The sequence below is a fragment of the Oncorhynchus clarkii genome, chromosome 22, assembly GCF_045791955.1.
Source record: "Oncorhynchus clarkii lewisi isolate Uvic-CL-2024 chromosome 22, UVic_Ocla_1.0, whole genome shotgun sequence".
In the NCBI taxonomy this organism is placed as follows: Eukaryota; Metazoa; Chordata; class Actinopteri; order Salmoniformes; family Salmonidae; genus Oncorhynchus; species Oncorhynchus clarkii.
The window spans coordinates 50,597,500-50,621,328 of NC_092168.1; the positions used below are offsets into that span (position 1 = coordinate 50,597,500).

General features: G+C 47.6%; 1 protein-coding gene across 3 annotated transcripts in view; it reads left to right on the forward strand.

Annotated features, from left to right (window-relative positions):
• Positions 1 to 7,013: 7,013 nt before the first annotated feature.
• The window catches only part of LOC139380994 (ras-associated and pleckstrin homology domains-containing protein 1-like), a 140,334-nt gene continuing 123,518 nt past the window's right edge, over positions 7,014 to 23,829 (forward strand). For 2 of the 3 annotated variants that reach the window (XM_071124215.1, XM_071124216.1), the window contains exon 1: positions 7,027 to 7,168. The gene's annotated coding sequence lies outside the window, so the exon portion shown is untranslated. Of the gene's footprint in view, positions 7,169 to 23,829 lie in introns of all 3 variants that reach the window. The other variant, XM_071124217.1, reaches the window with a different exon arrangement.

Here is a 23,829-nt window from a genome sequence, read left to right on the forward strand (position 1 = left end):
TATGGTGGCAGTTTGAGACCACGTCTGTCAATGCATTCACAGACGTTGAGTTTACTGTGTTAACGAGCAGATTCAATCCATGTATCATTTATTATTGACAAAGCCAGGCCCGAATACCATGCATTCTCTTCCGTTAAAGATCAAATTGGAAATTTGAGAGTTTTTAAATTCCACTGTGTACAGTTGAAGTCGGAAGTTTACATACAGCTTAGCCAAATACATTTAAACTCAGTTTTTCACATTTCCTGACATTTAATCCTAGTAAAAAAATGCCCTGTCTTAGGTCAGTTAGGATCACCACTTTATTTTAAGAATGTGAAATGTCAGAATAATAGTAGAGAGAATGATTTATTTCAGCTTTTATTTCTTTCATAAAATGTCAGGTGGGTCAGAAGTTAAATACAGTCAATTAGTATTTGGTAGCATTGCCTTTAAATTGTTTAAACTTGGGTCAAATGTTTTGGGTAGCCTTCCACAAGTTTCCCACAATAGGTTTGGTGAATTTTGGCCCATTCCTCCTGACAGAGCTGGTGTAACTGAGTCAGGTTTGTGGGCCTCGTTGCTCACACATGTTTTTTCAGTTCTGCCCACATATTTTCTATAGGATTGAGGTCTGGGCTTTGTGATGGCCACTCCACTCGTTTTACTGTGGATACAGGTATTTGGAAATTGCTCCCAAGGATGAACCAGACTTGTGGAGGTCTACAATTTTTTTTCTGAGGTCTTGGCTGATTTCTTTAGATTTTCCTATGATGTCAAGCAATGCGTTTGAAGGTAGGCCTTGAAATACATCCACAGGTACACCTCCAATTGACTCAAATTATGTCAATTAGCCTATCAGAAGCTTCTAAAGCCATGACATCATTTTCTGTAATTTTCCAAGTTGTTTAAAAAGCACTGTCAACTTAGTGTATGTAAACTTCTGACCCGCTGGAATTGTGACACAGTGAAATAGTTGGAAAAAATTACTTGTGTCATGCGCAAAGTAGGTGTCCTAACCGACTTGCCAAAACTATACTTTGTTAACAAGAAATTTGTGGAGTGGTTGAAAAACTAGTTTATGATTCCAACCTAAGTGTATATAAATTCCGACTTCAACTGTCTGTCAGCTTTTTGAGTCTTCCATGCCTTGTCCTCAACACCCTTCTCCCTCCCTCTTCTCCCTCACTCCACCCTATAAATGACATCATGGCTGCTGTACTCTGAAGAGCTGTAAACATGTTTTTAAGTCCGTGGCTGCATCCCAAATAGCACCCTATTCCATATAGTGCCCTACTTTTGTAAATGTCCCCTGCAAGGCAAACCCCTGCTCTCTGGGTCTGACTCTGAGGTGGGTTAGGAGAGAGTTGATACGGCAAACAGAGTGAAGAGGAAGTGAGAGGTTTAACCACAATGTGGTGGTGGTTCCACAGAACTACCAGGGGTGGTAATCAGAGTCACACCAAAGCATAGACCTTATACAGTATTAAAGAAGGAAACCTGTGTCCTCTTTGCCCTCGTTTAGATATCTCTTATCTCTGGTAGTGTGGTGTGAGCCTACAGGGAGAAGGTCAGACACCTGGCAGTGTGGTGTGAGCCTATAGGGAGAAGGTCAGACACCTGGCAGTGTGGTGTGAGCCTACAGGGAGGCGGTCAGAGACCTGGCAGTGTGGTTTGAGCCTATAGGGAGGAGGTCAGAGACCTGGCAGTGTGGTGTGAGCCTATAGGGAGAAGGTCAGACACCTGGCAGTGTGGTGTGAGCCTATAGGGAGAAGGTCAGACACCTGGCAGTGTGGTGTGAGCCTACAGGGAGGCGGTCAGAGACCTGGCAGTGTGGTGTGAGCCTATAGGGAGGAAGTCGGAGACCTGGCAGTGTGGTGTGAGCCTATAGGGAGGAGGTCAATTACCTGCCAGTGTGGTGCCAGGACAACAACATCTCCCTCAACGTCAGAAACGAGAAAGGAGTGATCGTGGACTACAGGAAACGGAGGGCCGAGCCCCACATCCACATCACTAAGCTGTAGAGGAGCAAGTCGAGAGCTTCAAGTTCCTCTGCGTCCACATCACTAAGCTGTAGAGGAGCATGTCGAGAGCTTCAAGTTCCTCGGTGCTATTCCTCTGCCATCATCTGGGTTAAGCCCAGCAATGTGGAAGGAGGGCACAAACTTGGAGATGTTGGCTAAAGCCTCGAGTTCCATTTCGCTGAATTTAGTTTTTTTTCAGTGGTTTGATTTCATCACTGTAGAAGGCCTACCTAGCTGTTCTGAATTTAGTTTTTATTTAGTTCCTCAACTCTTTCGTTAGGACAGTGTTCTTCTGGTAATGCTGTAGTTATAGCTTTCATCCACTAGGGGGCATATGCTATCCAAAAGGCAGGAGGATATCTGTCATCATAAGGTCTTGGTTTGAACATTTATTTGGTAAGAAGGAAGAGCCAGTCACAGTTTAACACCTCTCCCCTGCAAGGTAAACCCCTGCTCTCTGGGTCTGACACAGAGGTGGGTTAGGAGAGAGTTGATACAGCGAACAGAGTGAAGAGGAGTGAGAGGTTTAACCACAATGTGGTGGTGGTTCCACAGAACTACCAGGGGTGGTAATCATAGTCACACCAAAGCATAGACCTTATACAGTATTAAAGAAGGAAACCTGTGTCCTCTATGGCCTCGTTTAGATATCTCTTATCTCTGGTAGTGTGGTAAGTAAGAAGAGGAGAACGTAATGTCAGTGTTAGAAATGTGCCGTTGAGACTACAAAAGTGACATTCCATCGTTCCTCTAAATCAAAGGGTCAGATAAAGTAGCTGCAGTGATGTCATTTCAGCCCCTGGATATACAGTAACCAGTGGTCTCGACTCAGCCCCTGGATATACAGTAACCAGTGGTCTCGACTCAGCCCCTGGATATACAGTAACCAGTGGTCTCGACTCAGCCCCTGGATATACAGTAACCAGTGGTCTCGACTCAGCCCCTGGATATACAGTAACCAGTGGTCTCGACTCAGCCCCTGGATATACAGTAACCAGTGGTCTCGACTCAGCTCCTGGAAAAGGGGAAAGGGGTGGTTCAACTCAATATTAGGAAGGTGTTCCTAATGTTTGGTGTACTCAGTGTACAGTCGTGGCCAAAAGTTTTGAGAATGACACAAATATTAATTTTCACAAAGTCTGCTGCCTCAGTTCGTATGATGGCAATTTGCATATACTCCAGAATGTTATGAAGAGTGATCAGATGAATTGTAATTAATTGCAAAGTCCCTCTTTGCCATGCAAATGAAGTGAATCCCAGAAAAACATTTCAACTGAATTTCTGCAGAAGGCTTCAGGGCGCCAAAGAAAGTCCAGCAAGAACCAGGACAGTCTCCTAAAGTTGATTCAGCTGCGGGATCGGGGCACCACCAGTACAGAGCTTGTTCAGGAATGGCAACAGGCAGGTGTGAGTGCATCTGCACGCACAGTGAGGCGAAGACTTTTGAAGGATGGCCTGGAGTCAAGAAGGGCAGCAAAGAAGCCACTTCTCTCCAGGAAAAACATCAGGGACAGACTGATATTCTGCAAAAGGTACAGGGATTGGACTGCTGAGGACTGGGGTAAAGTCATTTTCTCTGATGAATCCCCTTTCCGATTGTTTGAAGACAAGGTGATTGCCACCATCAGTCCTGTGTCGTGCCAACAGTAAAGCATCCTGAGACCATTCATGTGTGGGGTTGCTTCTCAGCCAAGGGAGTGGGCTCACTCACAATTTTGCCTAAGAACACAGCCATGAATAAAGAATGGTACCAACACATCCACAGAGAGCAACTTCTCCCAACCATTCAGGAACAGTTTGGTGACGAACAATACCTTTTCCAGCACGATGGAGCACCTTGCCATAAGGCAAAAGTGATAACTAAGTGGCTCGGTGAACAAAACATCGATATTTTGGGTCCATGGCCAGGAAACTCCCCAGACCTTAATCCCATTGAGAACTTGTGGTCAATCCTCAAGAGGCGAGTGGACAAACAAAAACCCACAAATTCTGACAAACTCCAAGCATTGATTATGCAAGAATGGGCTGCCATCAGTCAGGATGTGGCCCAGAAGTTAATTGACAGCATGCCAGGATGGATTGCAGAGGTCTTGAAAAAGAAGGGTCAACACTGCAAATATTGACTCTTTGCATCAACTTCATGTAATTGTCAATAAAAGCCTTTAAACACTTATGAAATGCTTGTAATTATACTTCAGTATTCCATAGCAACATCTGACAAAAATATCTAAAGACACTGAAGCAGCAAACTTTGTGGAAATTAATATTTGTGTCATTCTCAAATCTTTTGGCCACGACTGTATATAATGTAGCACAGCCATTGTCCCATAGAATTACAGTGAGTAGAACAGACATTCCCATCCGAAACAGTGTTGGTTGGCCTCTTTTCTCTCAGACACAACGCCTGTTATCCTGATACGTGCATTCTGAGATGGAGATCCCACCCCCCCAAAATTACCCAATGTGATTGGATTTTCTTCGATTCTAATTCTACGGCCAATACAATCTCTGTACATACGTCTCAGGATGCTTTTCAGAAACATGTCAAACTCAATCCACGGTGGGACGAGTGTCTTGCAGGGTTTTCGACTCCTCCTTGTCCTTCATTGATGAATGAAGGTCACTAATTAGTGAATATCACCCCTCACCGGGTTGATGGGAAAAAACAGAAGACACTAGGACTTCAATGGATTGACTCTAAAGCACCTAACAGTGCTCTGATCTAAAGCACCTAACAGTGCTCTGATCTAAAGCACCTAACAGTGCTCTGATCTAAAGCACCTAACAGTGCTCTGATCTAAAGCACCTAACAGTGCTCTGATCTAAAGCACCTAACAGTGCTCTGATCTAAAGCACCTAACAGTGCTCTGATCTAAAGCACCTAACAGTGCTCTGATCTAAAGCACCTAACAGTGCTCTGATCTAAAGCACCTAACAATGCTCTGATCTAAAGCACCTAACAGTGCTCTGATCTAAAGCACCTAACAGTGCTCTGATCTAAAGCACCTAACAGTGCTCTGATCTAAAGCACCTAACAGTGCTCTGATCTAAAGCACCTAACAGTGCTCTGATCTAAAGCACCTAACAGTGCTCTGATCTAAAGCACCTAACAGTGCTCTGATCTAAAGCACCTAACAGTGCTCTGATCTAAAGCACCTAACAGTGCTCTGATCTAAAGCACCTAACAGTGCTCTGATCTAAAGCACCTAACAGTGCTCTTGCCATCGCAGTAGAATTGTTGGCCTGGTTGAATTTCGATCTGCAAAACATTAATAATTCAGTCAGTAAAAGACTAGAAACTACAGTAAGTACAGTAACATAATATGTTAATAATATCATAATATTTATACTGAACAAAAATATAAAATGCAAAATGAAACAATTTCTAAGATTTTACTGAGTTACTGTTCATATGAGGAAATCACTGAATTGAAATGAATTAATTAGCCACTAATCTATGGATTTCACATGCTTGGGCAGGCATGGGAGGGCATAGGCCCAACCACTTTGCAGCCAGGCCCAGCCAATCAGAATGACTTTTTCCCCAGACAGAAATACTCCTCAGTAACCCCCCCCCCCCCCCCTCAGATGATCCCGCAGGTGAAGAAGATGTGAAGGTTCAAGGCTGGCGGGGTTACACGAGGTCTGCGTTTGTGATGCCGGTTGGACGTACTGCCAAATTCTCTAAAAGAATGTTGGAGGCAGTTTATGGTAGAGAAATTATTCTTCAAGTCTCTGGCAACAGTTCAGCGGGACATTCCTGCAGTCATGCATGCCAATTGCATTCACCCTCAAAACGTGCACACTCCCCAGCACAAGATGCACCACTGTAACGATCATGCTGTTTAATCAACTTCTTGATATGCCACACCTGTCAGGTGGATGGATTATCTTGGCAAAGGAGAAATGCTCACCAACAGGGATGTAAACAAATTTGTGCACAAAATTTGAGAGAAATAAGCTTTTTGTGCGTATGGAACGTTTCTGGGATCTTTTTATTTCAGCTCATGAAACACGGGACCAACACTTCACACATTGCGTTTTATATTTTTTGTTCAGTGTAAAACAGTCATACTAGTTAATACATTGACTTGTATTTAAAAACATAACTTTCTCAGTATTTAGTTTAACCTCATGTACTGTTTCAATAAAAAAAATGCATAAGCCTGTTAAATGAACCATAAACCAGTACAGCCATCTCAATACTGAGCCTGCTCTGAGACCTGCAAGGGCCGCGGCTTTGGTGGAGCGATGGGTAGCGATGCTTCGTGGGTGTCAGTTGTTGATGTGTGCAGAGGGTCCCTGGTTCGAGCCCGGGTCGGGGCGAGGGGACGGACGGAAGCTTAACTGTTACATATGTAAACTTCAGACTTCAACTTTATCATGTCCATCAATGCAAGGTTCGGGCTCCTCACAACACCTACCCATTTCACCTCCTGGACTCAAACTGGTGAGTTCTGTTTGAACTTGACACCCGTGTTCTTCGACATAACCTCACCCTCGTTATTGTCAACTTCAACAGATTCAAACTCATCCTCTTGTCTTTCTCAACCTCCTCTCTCTCTCTCTCTCTCACTCCAATCCTTCTTCGTTAACCAATTTCCTGACTCCTTCTGAAAACGTGACACTTTTCCAAGTCAGACACTCTTTTCAGGCTCCTTGAAAGCTAAACCCTGTGTTCCCACCACTTCAAACCAGAGAAGCTCTTTACCTGAAGGCCTTCATGCCTGTCTGCCTGCTTTACATAGCAAGCCATGGCCACGTGACTCACTCTCTCTATGAGCGATTCATTCCCAGAGAGAAGTTGTTCCTAATAAACTGGCCAGTGAGTGTGTATACGATTGCCTATCAAATAAATTGCGTTTGTTTTAGCTTGGTTTGGTTGATTGGTCAAGAATGATTGTAGGGTTGGTTGGTTGATTTGGTCGAGGCTGATTGCAGGGTTGGTTTCGGGCTGGACAGGAAACAGTAATTCGGGAACGCGCATCCCATGTAGGCGCACTCCCGGCTGATTTCCCCGGAATGGAGCAGCGAGCCAGTAACGGCGGTGAAAACCGTTCACTTCTGAACACCACAATATTGCATTGACACCCGGATTTGCGACACATTTAAACCTACCAGTTTTTACGTTGGAATCCCGAGGAAAAAGTTCTGGATTTGTGACAGTAAGTAACGTTATCCGTTTGCTTTCTCTCTCTCTCGTTAAAGTCACCTTTATTTTCTAGCGCTGCATTTGCTAAATGATCTCAGATGTACATTGCATTGATTTACTGGAGGCTGTTCAGTTGATATGCTGTACAATGTTGAATGTTACACTATTACATCGGATTACCACATCAGGTTACCATGAAATAGCCTAGATGTCTACAGCGGTGAGATATTGAGACATTTGGAAACACAAATGGCACATTTTGAATGCAATAATAAACATGGATTTATCGCTAGGCCGAAAATGCACTAGGAGACCTTGCTACCATGTTCATGCATTTCAACGAAGGCAGCAGATTAGAATTGAAGGCATCTGCAGCTGGCAAAGACATTTTCAGGCTAAATTGAATATGTAGTTTATGCCGCAGGATGGACAAGCACACAGAGAAAGCCTTGGATGGTTCCTGGCCTGTGAACACTATTGCCGTAGAGAATAATGCCAAGTAAAGGTTTAGATTTAGTATCCTAGCCCTAATAGGGAACATGTTCCTAGTTTTTGTCTTTCGTGAATGTAAATAGTTAATTAGACATGCACAGATGATCGAGGCGCGGCGAGGCATTGACATGGGCGTGTTCTCGTCCCAGTGTTAAATGTCTGTGGATTCGACATCCTGTCATTTCCAGATTCTCATCGCAGAACTGTTGGTTCATCTCGAACGCAATACCGAATAGGACACCTTTTTAAAATGTTATTCTCAACAAACTATTAATCTTTACAAAATGTATATACGGCTGGTTTAGTGGTTAAAGAGAGCCGCGGTAGTGATGTTACCTTGCCTCAGTCTGATGACAGGCCTGTCTGATGCTCAGCATGTGCCTAAAATCTAGGTTTACGGTCAGATAAAAATATCTATAGACAAGCGTCCCCGGTAAATGATGACGTAGGGCCGGCTTGACTTTATCTCACGGTGTCACGCTGCCTCTACACTCAGGATTTCTAACTGGAGAATGAGCATCTAGTTTGATAATCCGCAATATTCCCAGACGAACACATGCTAGTTGTAATGTAGTTCTGGAGCCAGACTAAAATCTGGTTGTTTTTATTGGCTGAACGGGTTAATGTCATAAACATATGTAGGTTGCATTCTACACCCTGATCTCAGCATCTGCTGAATCTGGAGAGGCCGGAGAGCAGGGCCGGAGAGCAGGGCCAGAGAGCAGGGCCATAAAATGAACAACTACTGGCACAGCTGTGCTGTATTGCGTTGGATACAGTGATGAATCTCTGCAGTGATTGTATGTGAACATTTGCTTATGTGTGTCCTGTTTCCTTTGTGTCAGGTAGGGTAGACAACTCTATCAGATAAGCCTACACTGAGTGTACAAAACATTAAGAACACCTTCCTAATATTGAGTTGCAACCCCCCCACCCCCAAATGGGAGGTTTGCCCTCAACAGCCTCAATTCGTCAGGGCATGGACTGTTGAAAGCGTTCCACAGGGATGCTGGCCCATGTTGACTCCGATGCTTCCCACAGTTGTGTCAAGTTGGCTGGATGTCCTTTGGTTGGTGGAACATTCTTGACACACACAGGAATTTGTTGAGTGAGGAAAAACCCAGCAGCGTTGCAGTTCTTGACACAAACCAGGTCACCTGACACCTACTACTTTCATACCTCGTTCAAAGGCACTTACATTTTTTGTCTTGCCCATTCACCCTCTGAATGGCACACATACACAATCCATGTCTCAATTGTTTCAAGGGTTGAAAGTAATTTAACATTAAAAACAGCATCCTGGAGTCGCCTCTTGAGTCGCCTTTTGCAGGGCACTATTTAATGAAGCTGCCAGTTGAGGACTTGTGAGGTGTCTGTTTCTCAAGAATAGTAAGACTAGTCTAAAGAAGGCCAGTTTTATTGCTTCTTTAATCAGAACAGTTTTCAGCTGTGCTAACAATTGCAAAAGGGTTTTCTAATGATCAATTAGCCTTTTACAATGATAAACTTGGATTGCTGATAATGGGCCTCTGTAAACCTATGTAGATATTCCATAGAAAATCTGCCGTTTCCAGCTACAATAGTCATGAACAATGTCTAAACTGTCTTTCTGATCAATTTGATCTTATTTTAATGGACAAAAGCATATTTTTCTTTCAAAAACAGGGACATTTCTAAGTGACCCCGAACTTGTGAACAGTTGTGTATATTAGCACTTCCTGTTTTGTACTTCCTGCTTTGCTCCTACGGGGACACTTGCAATGGCTGCATCTTTGAATTGAATGGGGATGCCTGTTCTATTCCTTCTATTTCTATGGCAGCACATGCAGTTGGGAGGAGATGAGAAAATGTGCCTTAAAAAAAAGACTTTTTTTGAGACGGAGGGGAAAAAAATCTAACAGGCATTTGTCATCAGTGAGGAATCTGAAGTCCTTCCATCCTCATCTGAAACAGCTGGTCTCTGCTGTGGAGGGGTCAGGGGAACCTATAGACATCTAGCTGGTCTCTGTTGTGGAGGGGTCAGGGGAACCTATAGACATCTAGCTGGTCTCTGTTGTGGAGGGGTAAGGGGAACCTATAGACATCTAGCTGGTCTCTGTTGTGGAGGGGACCTATAGACATCTAGCTGGTCTCTGTTGTGGAGGGGACCTATAGACATCTAGCTTGTCTCTGTTGTGGAGGGGACCTATAGACATCTAGCTTGTCTCTGTTGTGGAGGGGACCTATTGACATCTAGCTGGTCTCTGTTGTGGAGGGGTCAGGGGAACCTATAGACATCTAGCTGGTCTCTGTTGTGGAGGGGACCTATAGACATCTAGCTGGTCTCTGTTGTGGAGGGGACCTATAGACATCTAGCTGGTCTCTGTTGTGGAGGGGACCTATAGACATCTAGCTGGCCTCTGCTGTGGAGGGAACCTATAGACATCTAGCTGGTCTCTGTTGTGGAGGGGTCAGGGGAACCTATAGACATCTAGCTGGTCTCTGTTGTGGAGGGGTCAGGGGACCTATAGACATCTAGCTGGTCTCTGTTGTGGAGGGGTCAGGGGACCTATAGACATCTAGCTGGTCTCTGTTGTGGAGGGGTCAGGGGACCTATAGACATCTAGCTGGTCTCTGTTGTGGAGGGAACCTATAGACATCTAGCTGGTCTCTGTTGTGGAGGGGACCTATAGACATCTAGCTGGCCTCTGCTGTGGAGGGAACCTATAGACATCTAGCTGGTCTCTGTTGTGGAGGGGACCTATAGACATCTAGCTGGTCTCTGTTGTGGAGTGGTCAGGGGACCTATAGACATCTAGCTGGTCTCTGCTGTGGAGAGGTCAGGGGAACCCATAGACATCTAGCTGGTCTCTGTTGTGGAGTGGTCAGGGGACCTATAGACATCTAGCTGGTCTCTGTTGTGGAGGGGTCCTATAGACATCTAGCTGGTCTCTGTTGTGGAGGGAACCTATAGACATCTAGCTGGTCTCTGTTGTGGAGGGGTCAAGGGAACCTATAGACATCTAGCTGGTCTCTGTTGTGGAGGGGTCAGGGGACCTATAGACATCTAGCTGGTCTCTGTTGTGGAGGGGTCCTATAGATATCTAGCTGGTCTCTGTTGTGGAGGGGTCAGGGGACCTATAGACATCTAGCTGGTCTCTGTTGTGGAGGGGACTTATAGACATCTAGCTGGTCTCTGTTGTGGAGGGGTCAGGGGAACCTATAGACATCTAGCTGGTCTCTGTTGTGGAGGGGTCAGGGGAACCTATAGACATCTAGCTGGTCTCTGTTGTGGAGGGGTCAGGGGACCTATAGACATTTTTTTTTTTTTTTTTTTTATTTCACCTTTATTTAACCAGGTAGGCTAGTTGAGAACAAGTTCTCATTTACAACTGCTACCTGGCCAAGATAAAGCAAAGCAGTTCGACACAGACAACAACACAGAGTTACACATGGAGTAAAACAAACATACAGTCAATAATACATTAGAAAAAGTCTATATACGATGTGAGCAAATTAGGTGAGATAAGGGAGGTAAAGGAAATCAATAGGCCATGGTGGCAAAGTAAATACAATATAGCAAGTAAAGCACTGGAATGGTAGATGTGACAGTAGATGAGTGTGCAAAGTAGAAATACTGGTGTGCAAAGGAGCAAAATAAATACAGAAAGGGAAGCGGTAGTTATTTGGGCTAAATTATAGATGGGCTATGTACAGGTGCAGTGATCTGTGAGCTGCTCTGACAGCTGGTGCTTAAAGCTAGTGAGGGAGATAAGTGTTTCCAGTTTCAGAGATTTTTGCAGTTCGTTCCAGTCATTGGCAGCAGAAAACTGGAAGGAAAGACGACCAAAGGAGGAATTGGCTTTGGGGATGACCAGTGAGATATACCTGCTGGAGAGCGTGCTACGAGTGGGTGCTGCTATGGTGACCAGTGAGCTGAGATGAGGCGGGGCTTTACCTAGCATAGACTTATAAATGACCTGGAGCCAGTGGGTTTGGCGACGAGTATGAAGCGAGGGCCAGCCAACGAGAGCGTACAGGTCGCAATGGTAGATAGTATATGGGGCTTTGGTGACAAAACGGATTGCACTGTGATAGGCTGCATCCAGTTTGTTGAGTAGAGTGTTGGAGGCTATTTTGTAAATGACATCGCCAAAGTCAAGGATCAGTAGGATAGTCAGTTTTAGGATAGTCAGTTTTTTTTTTAAGGGTATGTTGGCAGCATGAGTGAAGGATGCTTTGTTGCGATATAGGAAGCCGATTCTAGATTTAATTTTGGATTGGAGATGTTTGAGTCTGGAAGGAGAGTTAAAGTCTAACCAGACACCTAGTTATTTGTAGTTGTCCACATATTCTAAGTCAGAACCGTCCAGAGTAGTGATGCTGGACGGGCGGGCGTGTGCGGGCAGCGATCGGTTGAAGAGCATGCATTTAGTTTTACTTGCATTTAAGAGCAGCTGGAGGCCACGGAAGGAGAGTTGTATGGCATTGAAGCTCGTCTGGAGGTTAGTTAACACAGTGTCCAAAGAAGGGCCAGAGGTATACAGAATGGTGTCGTCTGCGTAGAGGTGGATCAGGGAATCACCAGCAGCAAGAGCAACATCATTGATGTACACAGAGAAAAGAGTCGGCCTGAGAATTGAACCCTGTGACACACCCATAGAGACTGCCAGAGATCCAGACAACAGGGCCTCCGATTTGACACACTGAACTCTATCAGAGAAGTAGTTGGTAAACCAGGCGAGGCAATCATTTGAGAAACCAAGGCTGTTGAGTCTGCCGATGAGGATGTGGTTTATATGGACAGGGTTGAATCGGCCTGTACGGGGACGGGGTTGAATCGGCCTGTACAGGGACGGGGTTGAATCGGCCTGTACGGGGACGGGGTTGAATCGGCCTGTACGGGGACGGGGTTGAAAATGTGGAGTAGGTGCAACATAAGACAAGTGCGAGGACTCACTGGTGTCTCCAAGTGGCCACACACCTCTCCAGACTGGGGGTTAGTGAGAGGACTAACTGGTGTCTCCAAGTGGCCGCACACCTCTCCAGACTGGGGGTTAGTGAGAGGACTCACTGGTGTCTCCAAGTGGCCAAACACCTCTCCAACGTCTGCATAGTTTCAATGCACTGTGCATTGGAGGGGGAAGCTTGTTCTTTTGCCCAACAATGACTCGCTAAGTTATAAAATACAATCTGGCTTTTACAGGGCAATTATAGAGAAACGGATCCTCCTGCTCCCGCTGGCTTTTCATACTGTACCCGCCTGCTCCCGCTGGCTTTTCCTACTGTACCCGCCTGCTCCCGCTGGCTTTTCCTACTGTACCCGCCTGCTCCCGCTGGCTTTTCCTACTGTACCCGCCTGCTCCCGCTGGCTTTTCATACTGTACCCGCCTGCTCCCGCTGGCTTTTCATACTGTACCCGCCTGCTCCCGCTGGCTTTTCCTACTGTACCCGCCTGCTCCCGCTGGCTTTTCCTACTGTACCCGCCTGCTCCCGCTGGCTTTTCATACTGTACCCGCCTGCTCCCGCTGGCTTTTCATACTGTACCCGCCTGCTCCCGCTGGCTTTTCATACTGTACCCGCCTGCTCCCGCTGGCTTTTCATACTGTACCCGCCTGCTCCCGCTGGCTTTTCCTACTGTACCCGCCTGCTCCCGCTGGCTTTTCATACTGTACCCGCCTGCTCCCGCTGGCTTTTCATACTGTACCCGCCTGCTCCCGCTGGCTTTTCATACTGTACCCGCCTGCTCCCGCTGGCTTTTCATACTGTACCCGCCTGCTCCCGCTGGCTTTTCATGCCGTACCCGCCTGCTCCCGCTGGCTTTTCATGCCGTACCCGCCTGCTCCCGCTGGCTTTTCATGCCGTACCCGCCTGCTCCCGCTGGCTTTTCATACTGTACCCGCCTGCTCCCGCTGGCTTTTCATACCGTACCCGCCTGCTCCCGCTGGCTTTTAATACCGTACCCGCCTGCTCACGCTGGCTTTTCATACTGTACCCGCCTACTGTACCCGCTTGCTCATGCTGGCTTTTCATACCGTACCCGCCTGCTCACGCTGGCTTTTCATACTGTACCCGTCTACTGTACCCGCCTGCTCTCGATGGCTTTTCATACCGTACCCGCCTGCTCACGCTGGCTTTTCATACTGTACCCGCCTACTGTACCTGCCTGCTCTCGATGGCTTTTCATACCGTACCCGCCTGCTCACGCTGGCTTTTCATACCGTATCCGCCTGTTCCCGCTTTCTCTTGAGCTACGTTGTGTATAATATAGCCTTAATAGGTGTGGGACCATTTGCAGGCAGATATGGCCGATCAATATTTATTTCTAGGTAATGTACTAGGCCTAAACTATAGCTTAATCAATAATACTTTTTTCGGGTTGCACCACACCTCACGTTAGTTGGATGCCATCCACTTCAGCCTTCTTCCACTCAGCTTTTGGGGAGGCAGAGGCAGTTCTCACTGACGCTGCTTTCATCCTGCCAACCAATCACTCATGCCAGGTGGCAGTTTAGTTTTTTGGAGAGGATCCTCAAAAGTAGCCCTTCTCTCTCTCCTCTACTTTCTCAACTCTTCTCTCTCTCTCTCTCTCTCTCTTCCTCCTCTACCTTCTCAACTCTACATGAAAACACTGACTTGAAATTAATATGTGGTAGAATGAATGTAGTGTTTCTGTGTGATTGAACCTAACTTGAGAGTAAAGGCTGTAGTTTTATCTGTGAGAAAGACTCACTCACACACACGTTGTGTTTATGTGACTAGCCACTGTGTTTTAGTATGTCATAATACTAAGCAGTCATGCACACATAGCCAGAGTGAAGGTTTTGTTATAGAATAGACAGGAGGTCATTATAAACAGGTGTCCTGTCCCCTTCACTTGTAAAACATTAGCCAGAAGAACAGTTAGGTTGACTTCGAGAGACACTGTAAAATGTCCTAGGATACGTTCCAAATGGCACCATATATCAGGGATAGGCAACCCTGTTCCTGGAGTGCCAAATGTACTGCCAGATTTTGTTCCAACTAGGCACCACACCTGACAGACGGAGCTACTTGATTGGTCTTTAAACCCAACACACCTGGTCTTCCCGGTCGGGTTGGAACCCAACACACCTGGTCTTCCCGGTCGGGTTGGAACCCAACACACCTGGTCTTCCCGGTCGGGTTGGAACCCAACACACCTGGTCTTCCCGGTCGGGTTGGAACCCAACACACCTGGTCTTCCCGGTCGGGTTGGAACCCAACACACCTGGTCTTCCCGGTCGGGTTGGAACCCAACACACTTGGTCTTCCCGGTCGGGTTGGAACCCAACACACCTGGTCTTCCCGGGCGGGTTGAAACCCAACACACCTGGTCTTCCCGGTCGGGTTGGAACCCAACACACCTGGTCTTCCCGGTCGGGTTGGAACCCAACACACCTGGTCTTCCTGTTCGGGTTGGAACCCAACACACCTGGTCTTCCCGGGCGGTTAATTTATCCAAAACATGAAGTGCCAGTAATGTTGAAGCATTGTATTAGCCGTTAGTTTAATTTCCATTTTCCCAGGACCAGGGTTGCCTACTCCTGCCCTAGATAGTTCACTACTATTGACCAGGTCCCGTAGGGAATATATAGGACATAGTAGAGGTGTAAATGTTTACGTTAGGAAACAAATTCCCAACTTTCCACAAAATGTATAATCACAGTGCCGTTATCATAAACGGTCCAAGGTCATCATAAATGTTCCTAATATAGTGCACTACTTTTGACCTGCGCCCTATTGTCCTAAATTACACCCTAATCCCTAATGGGCCCTGGTCGAAAGCAGTGCACTATATAGGGGATATGGTGTGATTTGGGATGATAGGGCCCTGGTTGAAAGGTACCATTTGGGAAGCAGCCTCTGTGTCAGAATGGCTAACTTTTATCCTTTTGGGCCTAAAACGCAGTTCCATGAGACATAAAAGATGAACATATCAGACAAAGGTCAAAGATGCTCAAGGCTTGAAATGTCAGAAACTTTCAATTAAAGTCGCTCTCAGTAACTGGGCCTGAGATCCCTCCAGGGAGAAAGGTATATGGGGAAAAATAAGAATTTAACAAATGCTGTAATGTTAGTACGAGATCTGCATCTTTCGCATGATTTTGAAGCTGTCCAAACTATCCTAAATAAATGACAAGCTACATGCTGTTTATCAGAGCCTAACGTCTATAGTTTGCTAACATTCCATTCCTGTGTTTCAGTGAAGCTAGCAGTGAAGCTAGCAGTGAAGCTAGCAGCAGACAGACCACAACAAGCTAAATCAGCTGATGAAATCAGTGTGGTTTGTGGTTGTGAGGCCAGTTGGACGTACTGCCAAATTCTATAGAATGACATTGGAGGCGGCTTGTGGTAGAGAAATTAACATTCAAGTCTCTGGCAACAGATCTGGGGGACGTTCCTGCAGTCAGCATGCCAATTGCACACAACCTCAAAACTTGAGACATCTGTGGCATTGTGTTGTGTGACACAACTGCACATTCAACTGCACATTTTAGAGTGGCCTTTTATTGTCCCCTAGCACAAGGTGCACCTGTGTAACGATCATGCTGTGTAATCAGCTTCTTTATATGCCACACCTGTCAGGTAGATGGATTATCTTGGCAAAGGAGAAATGCTCACTAACAGGCATGTAAACAAACTTGTGCAAAAACATTTGAGAAAAATAATATGTTTGTTCATATGGAACATTTTCTGGGATCTTTTTATTTCAGCTCATGAAACATGAGACCAAGACTTTACATGTTGCGCTTTATATTTTTGTTCAGTATAGAAGGACAGTTGGAGGGAAGGGAAGACTGCCTTTCTTCCTGCTGGTCTGGAGCTCACTAGTATTCCTCTCTCAGAACACCCTAAAACACAGGGGTCAGAGGTGACGCTTCCATGTGGAAGGAAATGTCACAGGAACATTCTAGACAAAGCGTCAAATGTCTCTTTTACGAGATGCCGAGGGGCTAGTTAGCTATGGACAGACTGACTGAGACGGCTCGTTTTCAAACCCACTCTGTTGTCTTTATACTTAACAAAACCATGTTAGACAGAATCTACCGGCGCTGAGATCGCCTTCCTGTAAATGTTTGGTTGAAGCTGCTGCTGGCCAGCCAGTAAACATGTTTTGTGGTAAATACTGCTGCTGGCCAGCCAGTAAACATGTTTTGTGGTAAATACTGCTGCTGCTGGCCAGCCAGTAAACATGTTTTGTGGTAAATACTGCTGCTGGCCAGCCAGTAAACATGTTTTGTGGTAAATACTGCTGCTGGCCTGCCAGTAAACATGTTTTGTGGTAAATACTGCTGCTGCTGCTGGCCAGCCAGTAAACATGTTTTGTGGTGAATACTGCTGCTGTCTCGCTACTCTGTGCCCTCCCGGCTCGCTACTCTGTCAGTAGAGCCCTCTGGGTCCTGGTCTACAGTAGAGCCCTCTGGGTCCTGGTCTACAGTAGTGCACTATGCCCTCTGGGTCCTGGTCTACAGTAGTGCACTATGAGTCCTGGTCTACAGTAGTGCACTATGCCCCCTGGGTCCTGGTCTACAGTAGTGCACTATGCCCTCTGGGTCCTGCTCTACAGTAGTGCACTATGAGTCCTGGTCTACAGTAGTGCACTATGCCCCCTGGGTCCTGGTCTACAGTAGTGCACTATGCCCCCTGGGTCCTGGTCTACAGTAGTGCACTATGCCCTCTGGGTCCTGGTCTACAGTAGTGCACTATGCCCTCTGGGTCCTGGTCTACAGTAGTGCACTATGCCCTCTGGGTCCTGGTCTACAGTAGTGCACTATGAGTCCTGGTCTACAGTAGTGCACTATGCCCCCTGGGTCCTGGTCTACAGTAGTGCACTATGCCCTCTGGGTCCTGGTCTACAGTAGTGCACTATGCCCTCTGGGTCCTGGTCTACAGTAGTGCACTATGCCCTCTGGGTCCTGGTCTACAGTAGTGCACTATACCCTCTGGGTCCTGGTCTACAGTAGTGCACTATGCCCCCTGGGTCCTGGTCTACAGTAGTGCACTATGCCCTCTGGGTCCTGGTCTACAGTAGTGCACTATGCCCTCTGGGTCCTGGTCTACAGTAGTGCACTATGCCCTCTGGGTCCTGGTCTACAGTAGTGCACTATGCCCTCTGGGTCCTGGTCTACAGTAGTGCACTATGCCCTCTGGGTCCTGGTCTACAGTAGTGCACTATGCCCCCTGGGTCCTGGTCTACAGTAGTGCACTATGCCCCCTGGGTCCTGGTCTACAGTAGTTCACTATGCCCTCTGGGTCCTGGTCTACACTAGTTCACTATGCCCTCTGGGTCCTGGTCTACAGTAGTGCCCTCTGGGTCCTGGTCTACAGTAGTGCCCTCTGGGTCCTTGTCTACAGTAGTGCCCTCTGGGTCCTGGTCTACAGTAGTGCCCTCTGGGTCCTGGTCTACAGTAGTGCCCTCTGGGTCCTGGTCTACAGTAGTGCCCTCTGGGTCCTGGTCTACAGTAGTGCCCTCTGGGTCCTGGTCTACAGTAGTGAACTCTGTAGGGAATAGGGTGCCGTTTGGGACACAGTCCCTTCTCCCTCACCAGCAACAAGAAGATTACATTTTGCTTTTCATAAAAGTGACAGAATCAGTGCTTTTCTCTTTGTCCTAAAACAACTTGCTTCATTGGCAATAGACAGCGTGAATAAGTCTCTGGTGGCACTCCAGTCCTGTCCAATAGAGACAGGTTTTATGATGGTGTTTGTGTTTTCTCTGTAAAATGTCAGCGCCAGGGTGTGTTGACCTAGCATGATGTCACCGTTCAGGATAAAGAGACGTGTGTTAAGTACCCACAACACACCCTGTCTCTGACATTTTAGAGCGAGACTGTATACACACACACACACACACACACACACACACACACACACACAGGAAGTACCAGTGACACGATACGGAAGTGGATGCTAAGGTACAGGACTGTTTTGATAGCAGACTGGATGGAGCATGTTACAGGATTCATCCCATAACATTTGAGGAGTTCATTAATCAATGCATTGACGATGTTGTCTGCAAAGTGACCGTACGTACATACCCCAACCAGAAGCCATGGATTACAGGCAATATCCACACTAAGCTAATGGCTGGACCTGCCATTTTCAGAACATACACACAGTGAGCCATTTTCAAAGAGCGGGAAACTAATCAGGATGCTTATAAGAAATCCTGCTAAGACTTCTGACGAACCATCAAACAGTCAAAACATAAGTCCAGGACTAAGATCGAATCTTACTAGGCTCTGATGCTCTTACAAGCCCTGCCACATCTATCACAGATTTACAAAGGGAAATCCAACCGTGAGCTGCACAGTGACTCGAGCCTACCAGATAAGCTAAATACATTCTATGCTTGCATCGAGGGAAGCAATATTGAACCATGCATGAGAACACCAGCTGTTCCAGACAACTGGTTGATCTCACTTTCCATGGCCGACCTTTTAAACAGGTTAACATTCGCAAGGCCGCAGGGCGAAATGGAATACCAGAACACGTCCTCAGAGCATGCACTGACCAGCTGCTAAGTGTCTTCAATTACATTTTCAACCTATCCCTGACCCGGTCTATAATAGCAACTTGTTTTAAGCAGACCACCATAGTCCCCGTGTCCAAGAACGCCAAGGTAACCTGCCATATGTAATGATGATGATGATGATGATGTTGAATGCTGAGATCAATGAACACTGTTCTCCCCTCCAAGCTCAGGACCCTGTTACTGAACACCTCCGTCTGCAGCTGCAACCTGGACTTACTGACAGGCCTCCCCAGGGGGTGAGGGTAGGTAACATCCTCCACTCTGACCAACACGGGGGCCCATCAGTGGGTGTACTTAATCACGTCCTGTACACCGTATTCACCCACAATTGTGTGGTCGCGCACAACGCCATCAAGTGGTAGGACTGATCACGACAACAATGAGCCGACGACAAAGGAGCCGATTGTGGACTACAGGAAAAGGTGGGCCAGACAGGCCCCTGTCAACATTGGCAGAGTTGCAAAGAAAAAGCCGTATCTCAGACTGGCAAATAAAAAGAAAAGATTAAGATGGGCAAAAGAACACAGACACTGGACAGAGGAACTCTGCCTAGAAGGCCAGCATCCCGGAGTCACCTCTTCACTGTTGACGTTGAGACTGGACAGAGGAACTCTGCCTAGAAGGAGAGCATCCCAGAGTCACCTCTTCACTGTTGACGTTGAGACTGGACAGAGGAACTCTGCCTAAAAGGCCAGCATCCTGGAGTTGCCTCTTCACTGTTGACGTTGAGACTGGACAGAGGACCTCTGCCTAGAAGACCAGCATTACGGAGTCACCTGTTCTTCACTGCATTGTCACCTCTTCACTGTTGACGTTGAGACTGGACAGAGGAACTCTGCCTAGAAGGCCTGCATTACGGAGTCACCTCTTCACTGTTGACGTTGAGACTGGACAGAGGAACTCTGCCTAAAAGGCCATTATACTGGAGTCACCTCTTCACTGTTGACGTTGAGACTGGACAGAGGAACTCTGCCTAGAAGGCCAGCATCCCGGAGTCACCTCTTCACTGTTGACGTTGAGACTGGACAGAGGAACTCTGCCTAGAAGGAGAGCATCCCAGAGTCACCTCTTCACTGTTGACGTTGAGACTGGACAGAGGAACTCTGCCTAAAAGGCCAGCATCCTGGAGTTGCCTCTTCACTGTTGACGTTGAGACTGGACAGAGGACCTCTGCCTAGAAGACCAGCATTACGGAGTCACCTCTTCACTGTTGACGTTGAGACTGGACAGAGGAACTCTGCCTAGAAGACCAGCATTACGGAGTCACCTCTTCACTGTTGACGTTGAGACTGGACAGAGGAACTCTGCCTAGAAGGCCTGCATTACGGAGTCACCTCTTCACTGTTGACGTTGAGACTGGACAGAGGAACTCTGCCTAAAAGGCCATTATACTGGAGTCACCTCTTCACTGTTGACGTTGAGACTGGACAGAGGAGCTCTGCCTAGAAGGAGAGCATCCCAGAGTCACCTCTTCACTGTTGACGTTGAGACTGGACAGAGGAACTCTGCCTAAAAGGCCAGCATCCTGGAGTTGCCTCTTCACTGTTGACGTTGAGACTGGACAGAGGACCTCTGCCTAGAAGACCAGCATTACGGAGTCACCTCTTCACTGTTGACGTTGAGACTGGACAGAGGAACTCTGCCTAGAAGACCAGCATTACGGAGTCACCTCTTCACTGTTGACGTTGAGACTGGACAGAGGAACTCTGCCTAGAAGGCCTGCATTACGGAGTCACCTCTTCACTGTTGACGTTGAGACTGGACAGAGGAACTCTGCCTAAAAGGCCATTATACTGGAGTCACCTCTTCACTGTTGACGTTGAGACTGGACAGAGGAACTCTGCCTAGAGGACCAGCATCCTGGAGTCGCCTCTTCACTGTTGACGTTGAGACTGGACAGAGGAACTCTGCCTAGAAGGCCAGCATTACGGAGTCACCTCTTCACTGTTGACGTTGAGACTGGACAGAGGAACTCTGCCTAGAGAACCAGCATCCTGGAGTCGCCTCTTCACTGTTGACGTTGAGACTGGACAGAGGAACCCTGCCTAGAAGGCCAGCATCCAACAGTTGCCTCTTCACTGTTGACGTTGAGACTGGACAGAGGAACTCTGCCTAGAAGGCCAGCATCCAACAGTTGCCTCTTCACTGTTGACGTTGAGACTGGACAGAGGAACTCTGCCTAGAAGGACAGCATCCTGGAGTCGCCTCTTCACTGTTGACGTTGAGACTGGACAGAGGAACTCTGCCTAGAAGGCCAGCATTACGGAGTCACCTCTTCACTGTTGACGTTGAGACTGGACAGAGGAACTCTGCCTAGAGGACCAGCATCCTGGAGTCGCCTCTTCACTGTTGACGTTGAGACTGGACAGAGGAACTCTGCCTAGAAGGCCAGCATTACGGAGTCACCTCTTCACTGTTGACGTTGAGACTGGACAGAGGAACTCTGCCTAGAGGACCAGCATCCTGGAGTCGCCTCTTCACTGTTGACGTTGAGACTGGACAGAGGAACCCTGCCTAGAAGGCCAGCATCCAACAGTTGCCTCTTCACTGTTGACGTTGAGACTGGACAGAGGAACTCTGCCTAGAAGGCCAGCATCCAACAGTTGCCTCTTCACTGTTGATGTTGAGACTGGACAGAGGAACTCTGCCTAGAAGGCCAGCATCCCAGGGTTGCCTCTTCACTGTTGACGTTGAGACTGGACAGAGGAACTCTGCCTAGAAGGCCAGCATCCCGGAGTCACCTCTTCACTGTTGATGTTGAGACTGGACAGAGGAACTCTGCCTAGAAGGCCAGCATCCCAGGGTTGCCTCTTCACTGTTGACGTTGAGACTGGACAGAGGAACTCTGCCTAGAAGGACAGCATCCTGGAGTCACCTCTTCACTGTTGACGTTGAGACTGGACAGAGGAACTCTGCCTAGAGAACCAGCATCCTGGAGTCGCCTCTTCACTGTTGACGTTGAGACTGGACAGAGGAACCCTGCCTAGAAGGCCAGCATCCAACAGTTGCCTCTTCACTGTTGACGTTGAGACTGGACAGAGGAACTCTGCCTAGAAGGCCAGCATCCAACAGTTGCCTCTTCACTGTTGACGTTGAGACTGGACAGAGGAACTCTGCCTAGAAGGACAGCATCCTGGAGTCGCCTCTTCACTGTTGACGTTGAGACTGGACAGAGGAACTCTGCCTAGAAGGCCAGCATTACGGAGTCACCTCTTCACTGTTGACGTTGAGACTGGACAGAGGAACTCTGCCTAGAGGACCAGCATCCTGGAGTCGCCTCTTCACTGTTGACGTTGAGACTGGACAGAGGAACTCTGCCTAGAAGGCCAGCATTACGGAGTCACCTCTTCACTGTTGACGTTGAGACTGGACAGAGGAACTCTGCCTAGAGGACCAGCATCCTGGAGTCGCCTCTTCACTGTTGACGTTGAGACTGGACAGAGGAACCCTGCCTAGAAGGCCAGCATCCAACAGTTGCCTCTTCACTGTTGACGTTGAGACTGGACAGAGGAACTCTGCCTAGAAGGCCAGCATCCAACAGTTGCCTCTTCACTGTTGACGTTGAGACTGGACAGAGGAACTCTGCCTAGAAGGACAGCATCCTGGAGTCGCCTCTTCACTGTTGACGTTGAGACTGGACAGAGGAACTCTGCCTAGAAGGCCAGCATTACGGAGTCACCTCTTCACTGTTGACGTTGAGACTGGACAGAGGAACTCTGCCTAGAAGGCCAGCATCCCGGAGTCACCTCTTCACTGTTGATGTTGAGACTGGACAGAGGAACTCTGCCTAGAAGGCCAGCATCCCAGGGTTGCCTCTTCACTGTTGACGTTGAGACTGGACAGAGGAACTCTGCCTAGAAGGACAGCATCCTGGAGTCACCTCTTCACTGTTGACGTTGAGACTGGACAGAGGAACTCTGCCTAAAAGGCCAGCATCCCGGAGTCGCCTCTTCACTGTTGACGTTGAGACTGGACAGAGGAACTCTGCCTAGAAGGCCTGCATTACGGAGTCACCTCTTCACTGTTGACGTTGAGACTGGACAGAGGAACTCTGCCTAAAAGGCCATTATACTGGAGTCACCTCTTCACTGTTGACGTTGAGACTGGACAGAGGAGCTCTGCCTAGAAGGAGAGCATCCCAGAGTCACCTCTTCACTGTTGACGTTGAGACTGGACAGAGGAACTCTGCCTAAAAGGCCAGCATCCTGGAGTTGCCTCTTCACTGTTGACGTTGAGACTGGACAGAGGACCTCTGCCTAGAAGACCAGCATTACGGAGTCACCTCTTCACTGTTGACGTTGAGACTGGACAGAGGAACTCTGCCTAGAAGACCAGCATTACGGAGTCACCTCTTCACTGTTGACGTTGAGACTGGACAGAGGAACTCTGCCTAGAAGGCCTGCATTACGGAGTCACCTCTTCACTGTTGACGTTGAGACTGGACAGAGGAACTCTGCCTAAAAGGCCATTATACTGGAGTCACCTCTTCACTGTTGACGTTGAGACTGGACAGAGGAACTCTGCCTAGAGGACCAGCATCCTGGAGTCGCCTCTTCACTGTTGACGTTGAGACTGGACAGAGGAACTCTGCCTAGAAGGCCAGCATTACGGAGTCACCTCTTCACTGTTGACGTTGAGACTGGACA